Source organism: Elephas maximus, chromosome 4 (genome assembly GCF_024166365.1).
Source record: "Elephas maximus indicus isolate mEleMax1 chromosome 4, mEleMax1 primary haplotype, whole genome shotgun sequence".
NCBI lineage: Eukaryota > Metazoa > Chordata > Mammalia > Proboscidea > Elephantidae > Elephas > Elephas maximus.
This window is the reverse complement of record NC_064822.1, coordinates 12,459,602-12,475,287: the sequence shown is the minus strand read 5'-3', so window position 1 is coordinate 12,475,287 and position 15,686 is coordinate 12,459,602.

Below are 15,686 nucleotides of genomic sequence, written 5' to 3'. Positions count from 1 at the left end.
TTCATCATTTTTGGTAATGTTTTGTATTCTCTTTATGCCCTGTGTTAGGGCTCCTAGGGTTGATCCTATTTTTTCTTCCATGATCTTTATCGTTTTAGTCTTTATGTTTAGGTCTTTGATCCACTTGGAGTTAGTTTTTGTGCATGGTGTGAGGCATGGGTGCTGTTTCATTCTTTTGCAAATGGATATCCAGTTATGCCAGCACCATTTGTTAAAAAGACTATCATTTCCCCAATTGACTGACACTGGTCCTTTGTCAAATATCAGCTGTTCATACATGGATGGATTTATATCTGGGTTCTCAATTCTGTTCCATTGGTCTATGTGCCTGTTGTTGTACTAGTACCAGGCTGTTTTGACTACTGTAGCTGTATAATAGGTTCTGAAATCAGGTAGAGTGAGGCCTCCCACTTTCTTCTTCTTTTTCAGTAATGCTTTGCTTATCCGGGGGTTCTTTCCCTTCCATATGAAATTAGTGATTTGTTTCTCTATCCCCTTAAAATATGACATTGGTATTTGGATTGGAAGTGCGTTATATGCATAGACGGCTTTTGGTAGAATAGACATTTTTACTATGTTAAGTCTTCCTATCCATGAGCAGGGTATGTTTTTCCAATTAAGTATGTCCTTTTGAATTTCTTGTAGCAGAGTTTTATAGTTTTCTTTGTATAGGTCTTTTACATCCTTGGTAAGATTTATTCCTAAGTATTTTATCTTCTTGGGGGCTACTGTGAATGGTATTGATTTGGTTATTTCCTCTTCGGTGTTCTTTTTGTTGATGTAGAGGAATCCAAGTGATTTTTGTATGTTTATTTTATAACCTGAGACTCTTCCAAACTCTTCTATTAGTTTCAGTAGTTTTCTGGAGGATTCCTTAGGGTTTTCCACGTATACGATCATGTCATCTGCAAATAGTGATAGCTTTACTTCCTCCTTGCCAATCCGAATAACCTTTATTTCTTTGTCTAGCCTAATTGCCCTGGCTAGGACTTCAAATACGATGTTGAATAAGAGCGGTGATAAAGGGCATCCTTGTCTGGTTCCCGTTCTCAAGGGAAATGCTTTCAGGTTCTCTCCATTTAGAGTGATAATTGGCTTTTGGCTTTGCATAGATGCCCTTTATTATGTTGAGGAATTTTCCTTCAATTCCTATTTTGGTAAGAGTTTTTATCATAAATGGGTGTTGAACTTTGTCAAATGCCTTTTCTGCGTCTATTGATAAGATCATGTGGTTTTTATCTTTTGTTTTATTTATGTGATGGATTACATTAATGGTTTTTCTGAGGCATACCTGGTATAAATCCCACTTGATCAGGGTGAATTATTTTTTTGATGTGTTGTTGGATTCTATTGGCTAGAATTTTGTTGAGGATTTTTGCATCTATGTTCATGAGGGATATAGGTCTAAAATTTTCTTTTTTTGTAATGTCTTTACCTGGTTTTGGTATCAGGGAGATGGTAGCTTCATAGAATGAGTTGGGTAGTATTCCGTCTTTTTCTATGCTTTGAAATACCTTCAATAGTAATGGTGTTAAGTCTTCTCTGAAAGTTTGGTAGAACTCTGCAGTGAAGCCGTCTGGGCCAGGACTTTTTTTTGTTGGAAGTTTTTTGATTACCGTTTCAATCTCTTTTTGTTATGGGTCTATTTAGTCGTTCTACTTCTGAATGTGTTAGTTTAGGTAGGTAGTATTGTTCCAAGAATTTATCCATTTCTTTTAGGTTTTCAAATTTGTTAGAGTACAATTTTACGTAGTAATCTGAAATGATTCTTTTAATTTCATTTGGTTCTGTTGTGATGTGGTCCTTCTCGTTTCTTATTCGTGTTATTTGTTTCCTTTCCTGTATTTCTTTAGTCAGTCTAGCCAATGGTTTATCAATTTTGTTAATTTTTTCAAAGAACCAGCTTTTGGCTTTGTTAATTTTTTCAATTGTTTTTCTGTTCTCTAATTCATTTAGTTCAGCTCTCATTTTTATTATTTGTTTTCTTCTGGTGCCTGATGGGTTCTTTTGTTGCTCACTTTCTATTTGTTCAAGTTGTAGGGACAGTTCTCTGATTTTGGCTCTTCTTTTTGTATGTGCGCATTTATCGATATAAATTGGCCTCTGAGCACTGCTTTTGCTGTGTCCCAGAGGTTTTGATAGGAAGTATTTTCATTCTCGTTGCTTTCTAAGAATTTCCTTATTCCCTCCTTGATGTCTTCTATAACCCAGTCTTTTTTCAGGAGGGTATTGTTCATTTTCCAAGTATTTGATTTCTTTTCCCTAGTTTTTCTGTTATTGATTTCTAGCTTCATTGCCTTGTGGTCTGAGAAGATGCTTTGTAATATTTCGATGTTTTAGATTCTGCAAAGGTTTGTTTTATGACCTAATATGTGATCTATTCTAGAGAATGTTCCATGTGCACTAGAAAAAAAAGCATATTTTGCAGCAGCTGGGTGGAGAGTTCTGTATAAGTCAATGAGGTCAAGTTGGTTGATTGTTGTAAGTAGGTCTTCCGTGTCTCTGTTGAGCTTCTTACTGGATGTCCTGTCCTTCTCCGAAAATGGTGTGTTGAAGTCTCCTACTATAAATGTGGAGGTGTCTATCTGACTTTTCAATTCTGTTAAAATTTGATTTATGTATCTTGCAGCCCTGTCATTGGGTGCATAAATATTTAATATGGTTATGTCTTCCTGATCAATTGTCCCTTTTATCATTATATAGTGTCCTTCTTTGTCCTTTGTGGCGGATTTATGTCTAAAGTCTATTTTGTCAGAAATTAATATTGCTACTCCTCTTCTTTTTTGCTTATTGTTTGCTTGATATATTTTTTTCCATCCTTTGAGTTTTAGTTTGTTTGTGTCTCTAAGTCTAAGGTGTGTCTCTTGTAGGCAGCATATAGATGGATCGTGTTTCTTTATCCAGTCCGTGACTCTCTGTCTCTTTATTGGTGCATTTAGTCCATTTACATTCAGGGTAATTATAGATAAATAAGTTTTTAGTGCTGTCATTTTGATGCCTTTTCATGTGTTTTGTTGGCCATTTCATTTTTCCACATGCTTTTTTGTGCTGAGACGTCTTTCTTAGTAGCTTGTGAGATCCTCATTTTCATAATGTTTAACTTTGTGTTTGTTGAGTCGTTACGTTTTTCTTGGCTTTTTTCTTGAGTTATGGAATTGATGTTCCTTTTTGTGGTTACCTTATTATTTACCCCTATTTTTCTAAGTAAAAACCTAACTTGTATCCTTCTATATCGCCTTGTATCACTCTCCATCTGGCAGTTCAATGCCTCCTATATTTAGTCCCTCTTTTTGATTATTGTGATTGTTTATCTACTGATTTCCATGATTTCCTGTTATGTGTATTATTTTGTTTATTTGTTTATTTATTTATTAGAATTAGTCTTAATTTTTTTGTTTTTGTGCTTTCCCTATTTGAGTTGTGTTGATATCAGGGCGTTCTGTTTTGTGACCTTGTATTGTGCTGGTACCTGATATTATTGGTCATGAGGCCAAACAATCTCCTTTAGCATTTCTTGCAGTCTTGGTTAAGTTTTTGCAAATTCTCTAAACTTGTGTTTATCTGTAAATATCTTAATTTCTCCTTCATATTTCAGAGAGAGTTTTGCTGGATATATGATCCTTGGTTGGCAGTTTTTCTCCTTCAGTGTTCTGTATATGTCGTACCATTCCCTTCTTGCCTGCATGGTTTCTGCTGAGTAGTCAGAACATATTCTTATTGATTCTCCCTTGAAGGAAACCTCTCTTTTCTCCCTGGCTGCTTTTAAAATTTTCTGTTTATCTTTGGTTTTGGCGAGTTTTATGATAATATGTCTTGGTGTTTTTCTTTTTGGATCAATCTTAAATGGGGTTCGATGAGCATCTTGGATAGATATCCTTTTGTCTTTCATGATGTCAGGGAAGTTTTGTGTCAGGAGTTCTTCGAATATTTTCTCTGTGTTTTCTGTCCCCCCTCCCTGTTCTGGGACTCCAATCACCCACAAGTTATCCTTCTTGATAGAGTCCCACATGATTCTTAGGGTTTCTTCATTTTTTTTTAATTCTTTTATCTGATTTTTTTTCAGCTATGTTGGTATTAATTCCCTGGTCCTCCAGATGTCCCAGTCTACATTCTAATTGCTTGAGTCTGCTCCTCTGACTTTCTATTGCGTTGTCAAATTCTGTAATTTTATTGTTAATCTTTTGGATTTCTACATGCTGTCTCTCTATGGATTCTTGCAACTTATTAATTTTTCCACTATGTTCTTGAATAATCTTTTTGAGTTCTTCAACAGTTTTATCAGTGTGTTCCTTGGCTTTTTCTGCAGTTAGCCTAATTTCATTTGTGATGTCTTTAAGCATTCTGTAAATTAGTTTTTTATATTCAGTATCTGATAATTCCAGGATTGTATCTTCATTTGGGAAAGATTTTGATTCTTTTGTTTGGGGGGTTGGAGAAGCTGTCATGGTCTGTTTCTTTATGTGGTTTGATATGGACTGCTGTCTCTGAGCCATCACTGGGAAACTAGATTTTCCAGGTAATCAGCTAAAAAAAATGCAGTCAAATCCCTATCTGAATTCTCCCTCTGGCTCCAGGTATTCGGATGTTAATGGAGCCGCCTGGGGAGGGTGGGGGAGGGATCAGAGAGCTAGGAGTGTAGCACCACAGAATATAGAGCTAATCACCCTGTTCACGCTCCGCCCCCGTCCGCCAAAATCCGGGCGGGACGGCTCCCCGCTTGGGACGCTACTCTCCCCACTCCGAGACCAGTCACTTCCTCTCGGGGACTTCTCCCTCCGGTGCGTTGCACCGCTCGCGCAAACTGGGTGGGCGTCACCCGCACGACCAGGTGGGCCAGCCCCCTGGGTCAATTCAGGGGTATATAATTGGATCCCGCGCTCACGTCTCGCCCGCTTTCGCCAAAATCTCAGTGGAACGGCTCCCCAGCTGGGAAGCTGCTCTCCCCGCTCCAAGACCTGTCACTTTCTCCCAGGGACTTCTCCCTCCGGTGCGTCGCGCCATACGCGTGAAACGGGTGGGCGTCCCCCCGCACGAACGTGTGGACCCCGCCCCGGGGTCGCTTTAGGGAAATATAGCTGACCCCCCCCGCTCTCGCCCTGCCCGCTTCCCGCCAAACTCCCGGCGGGACGGCTCCCTGGCTGGGACACTGCTCTCCCCACTCCAAGATCAGTCACTGACTCCCGGGTGCTTCTCCCTCCGGCTGCGCCGCTACGCAGCCCGAGCCAACCAGCTAGACTCTCTCCCGGGATGGGTTCGGAGGGGTAGGGCTGGGCCCCTTGTCTGTACCATCTGCCCCCCTGGGCTCTGCCCCAGATCGGGCTCTGAAGGTCACCTGCCTGGTACGCTGGCTCCTAGTTCTGAAAACGGTCGCTGTCTGCCCATATTTGTTCGTTTTCCATCTCTAAGTCTGTGCTTGTTGTTCAGAGTTCGTAGATTGTTATGTATGTGATCGATTCACTTGTTTTTCCAAGTCTTTGTTGCAAGAGGGATCCGCGGTAGCGCCCACCTAGTCCGCCATCTTGGCCCCGCCTCCTAGTTTGTGTCTTTAAGTCTCAGGTGTGTCTCTTGTTCGCAGCATATAGATGGATTGTGTTTTTTTTTAAAATGCATTCTACCACTCTTTGTCTCTTTATTGGTGCATTTAGTCTATTTACATTTGGTGTAATTATTGATAGGAATGAGTTTAATGTTGTTGTTCCGATGTCTTTTTTTTTTTCTTTGCTATTGTTGACAGTTTCTTTTAATTTTCTGTGCTGAGTTGTTTTTCTTTATATATTTTCTTTTCGTCTTCATTGTAATTCATTTTGTAATTGCTGAGTCTTTATGTTTTCTTGTTGTTTATATTGATGTGTAGGATTGTTAGTTTCCTTTGTGGTTACTTTATCATTTACCCAAATTTTTCTAAGTTTAATCTTAGAAATCTTTTACTTCTTTATATTGCCTTGACTTCCTTTCTGTATGAAAGACCTATAACAACATTTTTAGTCCCTCTTTTTTGATTTAGTGTTGTCATCTTTTACATAATGACATTTTTGTTTCCTTGTTTTGAGTGTTTTAGCTTTGATTTATTTTTGAGATTTCTGTATCTGAGTTGATATCTGGTTGCTCTGTCCTGTATTCTAGTCTTAGATTGTTATATGATAGTATTGATTTTCTAACTGGAAGACTCCCTTTAATATTTCTTATAATTTTGGTTTTGTTTTTGCAAATTCCTAAACTTCTGTTTATTTAGAAGTGTCCTAATTTCACCTTTATATTTGAGAGGAAGTTTTGCTGGAAATATAATTCTTGGCTGGCATTTTTTTTCTTTCAAGACTTTATATATGTCATCCCATTGCCTTCTTGCCTGCAGAGTTTCTGCTGAGTTGTCCAAGCTTAGTCTTATGGACTTGCCTTTGTAGGTGACTTCTCATTTATCCCTAACTGCTCTTGAAATTCTCTCTTTATCTTTGGTTTTGGCAAGTTTGATTATAATATATCTTGATGACTTTCTTATGGTAGCTACTTTGTGTGGTGTTCGGTAAGCATCTTGGAGAGATATCTTCTCATCTTTCAGGGTATCAGGGAAGCTTTCTGCCAACAAATCTCAATAGTTCTGTCTATTTTCTGTTATCTCCACCTGTTCTGGTACTCCAAATACTTGTACGTTTTGACTCTTGATAGAGACCCACATAATTCTTAGGTTTTCTTCATTTTTTAAATTCTTTTATCTGATTTTTCCTCAAATATGTTGGTGTCAAGTGCTTTATCTTCAATCTTGCTAATTCTGACTTCCATTGCCTCAAGTCTGCTCCTCTGACTTTCTATGGATTTGTCTAATTCTGATATTATATTGTTAAACTTCTGAGTTTCTGTTTGCTTTCTCTGTATGGATTCTTGCAGCTTATTAAATTAGTCAGTACGCTCTTCTCTAATCTTAAGTTCCTCTGATGTTATGTCTGTGTGTTCCTTGGATTGTTCTGTGTTTTGCCTGATCTCCTTCCTGATCTCTTGAAGAGTTCTGTGTATTAAACTTTTGTTTTCTACCTCTGGTAGTTCCAGGAAGTTCTCTTAATCTGGAAGATTTCTTTGTTTGGGGAATTTGATGAAGCCATCATGTTCAATCTCTTTATGTGATTTGATATTGCCTGTTGTCTCTGAACCATCAATAAGTTATTGTATTTATTTACTTTATGTTTGTTTACTGTGTCCTAGCTTCTTGTTTTGAAATGCTTGAGTAGCCTGCTTGCGTGAGCTAGTTTGATTATTGGTGCCTTTGAAGCTGTAACATCCTGTCACCATGTAGTTAGAACTGTTACTAGGGATATGAGCACAGGAGTCCATTTACTTTTTTGTATAGATTCAGTTCAGGTGTCCGGGTAGTTGGTCACCAAGTGTGTGGTACAAGCTCTCATCTAGAGTCTTAGATGAGCAGAGATGTTTGGTGTAGCAAGGCAAGGGCCTGACAATTGTCCCTGTCTGTGAGGAAAGCGTGTCCTGTTCCCTAGAGTGCCTAAGTGGGTGGGTTTTGTAGCTGGGCTATGGGCTTCCAATGCTGTTGGCCATAAGGACTGGGAGGCACCACTTATAGTTGGACCCTTGTTGAGGGTGGCTAGATGGCATGGGTGAAGCCACCAGTCCTCAGGGCCCTGATGTGGATAGGTGAGGACCCTTTTTAATAGGCAGAGCAGTTTCAAATGTCATCAATATGCCTATCTACCATATAGCTGAAACAGTTGAAGTTAGACTTCAGGTATATATCCTGTTGTACTGTGCTAATGAGGGTCTAGGCTTTTGAAATGGGCCCACTCAAGTCTATGCAGAACTGAAAGGTATTCAAAGTCCGTGGGTCACTTATGCCTATGCCTAGGCAAAGGAGCTGTTTCTCCCCTGAGTTCCTAACTTAGGAGAGCTGGCAGGTTATTTTTTTCCCGGCTTGTTAATTTGTTCCTTCTCCAAGCCTGGGAAGATGGCTCAGGACATTTTGCAGGTCCTACTTCCAGCCCAGGGGAAGTAGCTATACCTGAACCTGTCTCAGGACCCAGTGTAGAGCAGGAAGGTGTCCGTTAAATGGGGGAGTTTTTCCAAAGGGTTTTTTTTTTTTTTTTTTTTTGCGCCTTAGAGTAGACGCAAGTACTTATGCTGAGAGCTTCACTTTTTGCTGATTCTAGAGGCATGAGTGAACTCTCTGCTGCTAGGTTTCCCTTGATGTAGAAAATGCATCCCAAATGCCACTGTTCATCTCACTGGGCTTGTGCCAGCAGACCTGGCCTTCAGGGTGCCAGTTCTTGCACTAGATCTGACAACTCCTCACTGCTTCTGAACAGTCTGTCCCTCACCCTGCCACTCAGTCTGATTCCTCAAATTTGCCTTTGATGTTCAGGGCTCCTAGATTGTCATATATAATTGATTCACTTGTTTGGGGGGTCTTTGTTGTAAGAGGGGCAACCGGATGCATCTGACTACTCTGCCGTCTCAGCCCCGCCTCTAGCTAAGTGATATTTTTAAGGTAATGCTACCAACTTTGAGCACCAGTGCTTAAATACTAAGTAGCTCAATCAGGCAAAAATATTTTACCATTACTTTAACCTGAAATTATTCCATTAGACATTGTCTAGAACTCATATTGATAAACATAATATGTTAACCTGAATAAAAGTTCTCTAATCCATTATTTTGAAAAACCTTCTAATATCTCAGTACAAATATTCAATTTGCATTGCAATTAAATGATATTATATAATCTTGCTAAAGGAATACAATTGAACTAGTGTTTATTGAATGCAGACTACGTGTTACTGCATTTTACTAGGTGTTTTTCATGTATTAATTCATTTAATCCTCATTATAATTCTATGTGTTAAGTGTTCTTGTCTTTTTTTGTGGGGGGTGAGAAAACTGGGGAATAAGGGTCCAAAATCAGATTTCAACAGAGTTTCTAGACTAAGACATACTGAGAAGGACCTGACCATCTATTTCTGAAAAGATTGGCCAGTGAAAACCTTATGGATAAGAGCAAAACATTGTCTGATAATAGTCCTGAAAGATGAGCCACTCAGGTTGGAAGACACTCAAAATGCCATTGGGAAGAGCTGCCTCCTCAAAGTAAATTTGACCTTAATGATTTGGATGAAATGAAGCTTTTTGGACCTTCATTTACTGCTGTGGCAAGACTTAAAATGAGAAGAAAAAGCTGTAAACATCCATTAAAAATCAGAACAAGGGATGTATGAAGTGAGAATCAAGGAAAACTGGAAGTTGTCAAAAATGAAATGAAACCCATAAAGATTAATATCCTGGGCATTTTTGTTGTTGTTAGGTGCCATTGAGTTGGTTTCAACTCATATAAACCCTATATATGACAGAACGAAGCACTGCCCAGTCCTGTGCCATGCTCACAATCATTATGCTTGAACCCATTGTTGCAGCCACTGTGTCAATCCATCTTGTTGATGGTCTTCCTCTTTTTTGCTGACCCTGCACTTTACCAAGTGTGATGTCCTTCTCCAGGAACAGATTCTTCCTGACAACGTGTCTGAAGTATGTAAGCTGCAGTCTAGCCATCCTTCCTTCTAAGGAGCATTCTGGTTGTATTTCTTCCAAGACAAATTTGTTAGTTCTTTTTGCAGTCTATGGAATATTCAATATTCTTTGCCAACACCACAATTCAAAGACATCACAGTTCTTCAGCCTTCCTTATTCATTGTCCAGCTTTCGCATGCAGATGAGGTATTGAAAACACCATGCCTTGGGGTCAGGCGCACCTTAGTCTTCCTTAGTCTTCAAGGGACGTCTTTGCTTTTCAACACTTTAAAGAGGTCCTTTGCAGCAGATTCGCCTGATGCAATGCATCTTTTGATTTCTTGACTGCTGCTTCCATGGGTGTTCATTGCAGATCCAAGTAAAATTAAATCCTAGACAATTTCAACCTTTTCTTCATTATCAGGATGTTACTTATTGGTCCATTTGTGAGGATTTTTGTTTTCTTTATGTTGCGGCGTAACCCATACTGAAGGTTGTGGTCTTTGATTTTCATCAGTAAGTGCTTCAAGTCCGCTTCATTTTCAGCACTGAATTTCAATCAGTCATTCGTGTTCAATGCTTCAAATCTATTCTTGAGATGATCTCTAAATTCAGGTGGAATAAACTCAAGGTCATACTTTGGCCCTTTTGGACTTTACTGAATTTTGCAAGAATGACTTTTTCATCGCAAATGCCTTTTTTCAACAACATAAACAGTGACTATACATGTGGACCTCGCCAGATGGAATACACAGAAATAAAATCGATTACATCCGTGGAAAGAGATGATGGAAAAGCTCAATATCATCAGTCAGAACAAGGCCAGGGCTGACCACAGAACAGACCATCAATTGCTCACATGCAAGTTCAAGTTAAAACCGAAAAAAAAATTAGAACAAGTCCAAGAGAGCCAATGTATCACCTTGCATATATCACTTGTGTATGCCAAGAAATTTGGAAGACAATGACCTGGCCAACTGACTGGAATAGATCAATATGCCCATTTTAAAGATAAATGATCCAAGGGAATGTGGAAATTATCAAATAATATCATTAATATCACACACAATATGATGAACATAATTTAAAAAATGATTGCATCAGGGGACTGCTGGAAATTGAAGTCAAATTCAGAAGAGGACGTGGAACAAGGGGTATCATTGCTGATGTCAGATGGATCATGGCTGACACCAGAGAGTACCAGAAAGATGTTTTCCTGTGTTTTATTAACTATGTAGAGACATTTGACTGTATGAATCATAACAAATTATGGATATCATTGCAAAGAATGGGAATTCCAGAAACTTTAATTGTGCTTATCTGGAACCGATACATAGACCAAGAGGCAGTCATTAGAGCAGAACAAGTGTGTGCTGCATGGATTAAAATCAGGAATAGCATGTGTCAGGATTATATCCTTTTATCATATTTATTCAATCTGTATGCTGAGCAAATAATCTGAGAAACTGGACTCTATGAAGAAGAAAGGGCATCAGGATTGGAGAAAGACTCATTAACAACCTATGGTATGCAGGTGATACAACCTTGCTTGCTGAAGGTGAACAAGACTTGAAGCACTTACTGATGAAGATCAAACACTATAGCCTTCAATATGGATTAATGGATTACACCTTAACAAAAAGAAAACAAAAATCCTCCCAACTGGACCTTTAAGCAATATAAAGATAAATGGAGGAAATATTGATGTTGTCAAGAATTTCATTTTATTTTTTTCTTTCTTATCTAGTGCTGCTATAACAGAAATACGACAAGTGGATGGCTTTAACAAAAGGGAAATTTATTCTCTCACAGCCTAGGAGGCTAGCAGTCTGAATTCAGAATGTCAGCTCTAGAGGAAGGTTTTCTTTCTCTGACACTCCAGGGGAAGGTCCTTGTCATGAATCTTCCCTTGGTCTAGGAGCTTTTCATTGCAAGCACCCCAGGTGTAAAGGATGGTCTCCCCTCCTTACTCTTCCAGGTGGTGGTAATGAGGTCCCTCTCCTCAATGCTCACTTTTCTGTTTTATATTTTCAAAAGAGATTGACTCAAGTTACAATGTAATCCTGTAGATTGTGTCCTGTCTCATTAACGTAACTTTCTCTAACCCTGCATGGTTAACATCATAGAGGTTAGGGTATACAACACTTAGGATCACAAAATGGAGAACAACCACACAGTACTGGAAATCTTGGCCTAGCCAAATTAACACACATTTTGGGGGATATAATTCAATCCATAACACTTGGATCCACAATCAATGCCATGGAACCAGCAGTCAAGAAATCAAACATATATTGCTTTGGGCAAATCTGCTGCTAAAAAAAAATCTTGGCCTAGCCAAATTAACACACATTTTGGGGGATATAATTCAATCCATAACACTTGGATCCCCAATCAATGCCATGGAACCAGCAGTCAAGAAATCAAACATATATTGCTTTGGGCAAATCTGCTGCTAAAAATCCTTAAAGCATTAAAAAGCAAAGATGTCACTTTAAGGACTAAGTTGCTCCTGACCGAAGCCACATATTATCAATCACCTTATATGCATGTGAAAGCTGGACAATGAATAAGGAAGACTAAAGAGGAATTGATGCTTTTGAATTATGGTGCTGGTGAAGAATATTGAATATAGCATGGACTGCCAGAAGAATGATCAAATTTGTCTTGGAAGAAATACAGCCAGAATGCTCCTTAGAAGCAGATAGTGTGACTTTGTTTTACTTTGGACATGTTATCAGGAGGGCACAGTCCCTGAAGAATAACATCATGCTCAGTAAACTAGAGGGTCAGTGAAAAAGGGGAAGACCCGCGAGTAGATAGATTGACACAGTGGCCACAACAATGGGCTCAACCATAGCAAGATTGTCAGGATGGTGCAGGTCCGGGCAGTGTTTCCATCTGTTGTGTGTGGGGTTGCTATGAGTTAAAAGTGACTTGATGGCATGTAACAACAACAACAACAACAATTCTTACACCATGTCATATCTATCTACCTTAGCACATTTGCACATGTCATTTCCTTTATTGAACTCTTGCTAATGCACTGGGTTATGAAAATTCCAGCCATCAAATTTTTCTTAAGCAAACTTCTCTGATCTCCTCATTCAGAAATGATCAAAATTTGTCCATGATTCTTTGTTCTTACAGTTCACAGAACAATTAGGAGCCTTGAAGACAATGACCAGTCTGAAAGGGTTTTTTTTTTTTTTTCTTTTACCCTTTGAATTATTTTTTCAGCATCCCATAGTGTCTTAATGCACACAATAAAAATATACGTATGATCAAAGCAATAGACAGCTGCTGACATTTTCATTTCAGATTTTCAGTTCTAATTGTATGGTGATATATTGCAATTTTATTCCCTTTTTATTTAAACCAATGCCATGGGCTCTTTCCACTTATTTATGGTAGGTGCCATGTGTGTATTGCCAAATTTAGTCATCACAGCAACACTGTAGTGAATACTGTTATTCTCATTTGACAAATGAGCTGGAAAATTAGTCAAGCTGAGTGAAGTTACCACTGACACAGAGCTCCTAGGAGAAGGAGTAGGGTACCTGATTCTAAAGTTTAAATTCAAATTCACTGAGCTTTCCTGCTTCCTGGAACAGCAAACATGTTCAGAGAAGTTAACTATCTATCAAAGAGCCAATAGCAATTTACTCTCTTATTTTCCAAAGCCAGTATTCATTTTCTTTTGCCAAGGCTGCTTTTCTACTATGTGTGTACTTGTAAAAGCTTTAGACTTGAAGATGCTGGCATAAATTGTAGTTCTAGAAAATGTTTGAAAGAAGAGCAGAAATTATTTCCTCCTTCCAACTTAGCTATCAATATATGAAATAATCATAATGGTTTGGTAGTATTAAAAATCTCTGTCTTGATAGTTTATACATATAGACTTGTATTTCCTTATGTGGATTATAGCACCTATAGTAGGGAAACTAAAAATAAAAAACCAAAACCAAATCTGTAGCGGTCGAGTCTATCCCAACTCATAGCAACCCTATAGGACAGAGTAGAACATAGCAAATGTACAGTTCAGACATCTTGAAACTTACCTTTGCCCCCAAGCCACAAAGATCATAGCTACTATCCTCACTCTTGATTTTAATTGCTTGATTATGTTTGGAATTGTATCATAAAACTCAGTAGCTTACTTGTCATTCTGACTTTGATTCTGGTTTTCACTCATAGCTTGGGAAAATGACTTTGATTCAAGTACTGCAGTTATAAGGGTCGCTGTCAGTAATTTCTCTAATAAAACAATTTCAAATGAATCACAGCCATTGTAATAATTTCGTGGCCATGATATGCTGGCCATAATTCTGAATATAGCACAGTACCCCCCTAAGGTCTTTAAAGTTAACTGTTTCTTTAAATATTTGGTCAGAAAAGAGCAAGGAGTGTGTAATGATTAGGATGGACGTGCTTGTTTAGGCAAGTTAGAAAAGTTTTTATATTGAATTGACGGCTGCTAATAATTATTATTTTTTTTTAATAATTAAAGATTAATATGTACATTAACTTTGTTATAAACTTTAGTCTTGCTTTGTTAACAAATTATAAATCATTTTAGATCTAACATGAACATTAAAAATAGATTGCTACTATTTTCATGAAAATTTCCATGCTTCCACTTGTATTTGATCATGTCTCTGCCACTCCCCACCCCTCAGGAGCCACTTCAGAGTATTTTCTGAGTTCTGTCTTTATATAGGCATGCTAGTGGCACAGTGGTTAAGAGCTCGGCTGCTAACCAAAATATCAGCAGTTCGAATCCACCAGCTGCTCTTTGGAAAGCCTATGGGGCAGTTCTCCTCTGTCCTATTGACTTGACAGCAACGGGCACACATGTTTTTTATATATACTTATGTTTAGTGTCATCTGTGAACAAGGTTAACAAAAAGTTCTCAGAGTATCCCACTATTTTTTCCTTACAATGTGTTACTATCTGAATAAGTATTGTTTCCCTTAGGAATGCGCTTGCTGCAAGTTCCTAACGACAGCTCACGAGAAGCTTATAAGATGATGTTTGTTACCATTGCTTCAGCAGCTCAACAAGGTCAATTCCAGAGTTTGTGAAAATCTTGGCTTTGCCCTTATGTCACTGCCTCCTGGTCAGATTGTGGCTGTGACATTTTCAGTCTTCACATCTGTGTTCAAGGTGGGAAAGGAGGATGGACTTGGCCAACCTTATCTCTACTTTCAGTACAGTAAAGCAAAAGAACCTGTGCTTTTTGGAGCAGATTTCTGTTCTTTCTAACAACTGGAATCAAATGTTTTAGCCACTTTTAACTGCAATGCTTAGAAACAGTTTTGGATAGGCATGGTAAAAGTAATGATGTGATTAACACAGATAGCTATTTAGTGCCTACCATGTGCCAACCAGGAGACTATCTGCCAGCTTTACCCAAGCTGCCCTGTGGAAGCTATCTGCAGTTTAGGAATCTAAGAAAACCACACTTTCTTTGGTTAGAAGAAGTGGAGTCGAGAACTTACAAATGAAGAACTTATCGAGGTATCCCTGGGCGAATGAATTATTCATGGTCATGCCTTAGTGTCTGGGAGGACAATGGGAGTGTTAAACGGAGGATTTGAGATGTTGTATTAAGTACAAAGCAGGAGTACAAGATAAATCACTGAGTTAATGAGTTAGTGACCCAACATGCACGTCCAATTTCCCAACTCTACAGCAAAACCGCAAAAGTAGGCAATTTCAGGTAGAGATTTCAAACTTTATCTGAGTTTCCCTGATTCTCTGATTGATTAAACTTCACCTTCTTCAGCAAGTACTGTGTATTGCTTAAATATATTCTACAGCAGTATGGAAACTTTAGACAGTGACTCAATTCAGCGATGCAGAAAAGCAGATGTTGAGAGAAATGTTATTGGATTGGGTTGAATATTCTGTAACAAGGCATGTCAAAACCATTATGCTTCATTGAAGAAATATTTTGTTTTGGTTGCTGCTTTTTTTTTTTTTTTAGGCAAGAAATGTTTATAAAGCAAGTGTATTTGACTTTACATATAATCATATATAAAAATATCTGTCAATGTGGGCTCTAAATTCCAAGTCAAATGAGGAAAAAGTTTACTTGAATAGAAAATATACTGTTAAAATAAGTGGGTAAGTGTAGATAACTTGTAGATGGGTGGTTAAATTAAGAAAAAAGTATTTTTCG